Below are 2,412 nucleotides of genomic sequence, written 5' to 3'. Positions count from 1 at the left end.
AAAAAAAAAAAAAAAAAATGTGACTACTAGAACCAGCGTCTTCGTCCCTCAGGCCTTCCCCAGTTCTGTCCCCAGACAGCACAGCCCGGGTGTGTACTCCAAGGCCCATGGGGTGGTCAACAGAAGGCTGTGTTGGGGGACAGTGGAGGGAGCTGGGACATGTGGGTTGGGGTGCCACACAAGGAACCTGGTGGTGCTGGATGGTGCTTGGGCTGGGTAGAGCAGGGCACTGGCCGCTGCTCCTGGGCTGGGACTCACCCTCCACACGGAGCCACACTCTAGCCCAGTATTCTAGGTGTCTGTGAATTCAGATTTAAACCTGGCTTTCCCAATCACTGTGAAGATGCACCCGTCCAAGTAGAAAGACTATCTTTTACTTAAGAGTTTGTGACGTTGATCTTGACACATTTGGTATGTGGGCCCTACACATATGTTTACCTGTAGCCCCCATGTGAGCGCTGGGCTTTTTTACTGTTTTCTGCATTGCTATAACCCTAGCACCTAGAAGAGTGTCTTGGGGCAGGGTGTGGTGGCTCACGCCTGTATTCCCAGCAGTTTGGGAGGCCGAGGCGGGTGGATCACCTGAGGTCAGGAATTTGAGACCAGCCTGGCCAACATAGTGAAATTCCATCTCTACTAAAAATATAAAAGTTAGCCAGGCGTGGTGACATGCATCCATAATCCCAGCTACTCAAGAGGCTGACGCAGGAGAATCACTTGAACCCAGGAGGTGGAGGTTGCAGTGAGCTGAGATCCTGCCATTGCTCTCCAGCCTGGGGGATAGAGCAAGACTCTGTCTCCAAAAAAAAAAAAAAAAAAAAAACAGTGTCTTGCACAGAACACGTGCTTAATGAAGTTGTTGAACGAATGAATAAAAAAGCCTTAGATGATGCCACATACTCAAGGGGACCCCAGAAGTGGCTGGGAACGCCGTGGCTTTTCTGCTTCAGGGCTGCAGAGTCTCAGGGTCAGTGAGGCCAACTCCACCTTTCAGAAGGCCATAAGCGTTACCTGAAGGGCGCTTCTGCGGCCTGCCTCCCGCATAGCCCCATCTGCAGCTGGAGTTTATATCCTTAATTGTAAAAGGAGCCCACTTGGCAGTCAAGGAGATCTAGACCTCAAAACTGTCTCTGCTGCTTGCTGACTGGATGCGGCCATTAACCTCTCATTTTTTTTTTGTTTTGTTTTTTTGAGGCAGCGTCTTGTTCAGTCACTCAGGCTGGAGTGCAGTGGTGCAATCATGGCTCACTGCAGCCTTGACCTCCTAGGCTCAAGTGATCCTCCTCAGCCTCTCAAGTAGCTGGGACCACAGGTGTGTGTCACCACACTCAGCTGAATTTAAAAACTTTTAAAAAATAGAGATGGGGTCTCACTATGTTGCCCAGCCTGGTCTGGAACTCCTGGACGCGAATGATTTTCCCACCTTGGCCTTCCAAAATGCTGGGATTACAGGTGTGAGCCACCACGACTTGCTGCAATTTCCTTTAAAAAAGGGGAACCATTGAACCTCTCCCCAGGGTTGTGAGGCGGGAGAACATGTAACTGACTCCATATTGACTGCTTATGCCAGCGCCGCCACCACCATTGCTGTCTTCATCAGTGTCCAAGGCTGTTCCTGCCACCCAGCGGACTCCCTGTGTGGCCTGTGGCAGCCGGTGCCACTGTTCCCTCCCTCCCTCCCTGCTTGCAGACCTGGCGCTTGGGCTGGGAGCTCTATGGGCCTTGGTGGTGGTTTGGGTGAATGGTGCCCTCTGCTGGGCATGGGGGGAAGGGCCTTCAGGGAAACCACACCTGACACTGGCACTCCCTGCAGGCTGGGAATCTCCGGGACTTCCTCCTGCTGGAAAGTTCAGTTTCCATCCAGGCAGCACTAGCAGGCCTTGTGAGTCCCTCCGCCACCACAACAGTAGTGACAACACGCAGTAGCTTGTGTGCCAGGCACCCTTCCAAGCCCTTGCAGATATCAACTCTGTTACTTGCCCATTTCATCTTATTTATTTATGATTATTATTATTTGAGACGAAGTCTCTCTCTATTGCCTAGGCTGGAGTGCAGTGGCACAATCTCGGCTCACTGCAACCTCTGCCTCCCAGGTTGAAGAGATTCTCCTGCCTCAGCCTCCCGAGTAGCTGGAATTACAGGCATGCACCACCACGCTCAGCTAATTTTTGTAGTTTTAGTAGGGACAGGGTTTTGCCATGTTGGCCAGGCTGGTCTCAAACTCCTGATCTCAGGTGATCCCCCTGCCTCGGCCTCCCAAAGTGCTGGGATTACAGGTGTGGGCCACCATGCCCAGCCTACTCCCCCATTTTAGATGAGAAAACGGAGGCAGAGAGGTTATGTGGTTTGTCCAAGGCCTCATGCCTAGAAGTGCCGGGATTTGAACTTGTGCTCTCCTGGTTGGATTGTTTT

The sequence above is a fragment of the Mandrillus leucophaeus genome, unplaced genomic scaffold (assembly GCF_000951045.1).
Source record: "Mandrillus leucophaeus isolate KB7577 unplaced genomic scaffold, Mleu.le_1.0 Scaffold551, whole genome shotgun sequence".
NCBI classification, from domain to species: Eukaryota; Metazoa; Chordata; class Mammalia; order Primates; family Cercopithecidae; genus Mandrillus; species Mandrillus leucophaeus.
This window is presented reverse-complemented; position numbering follows the sequence as displayed.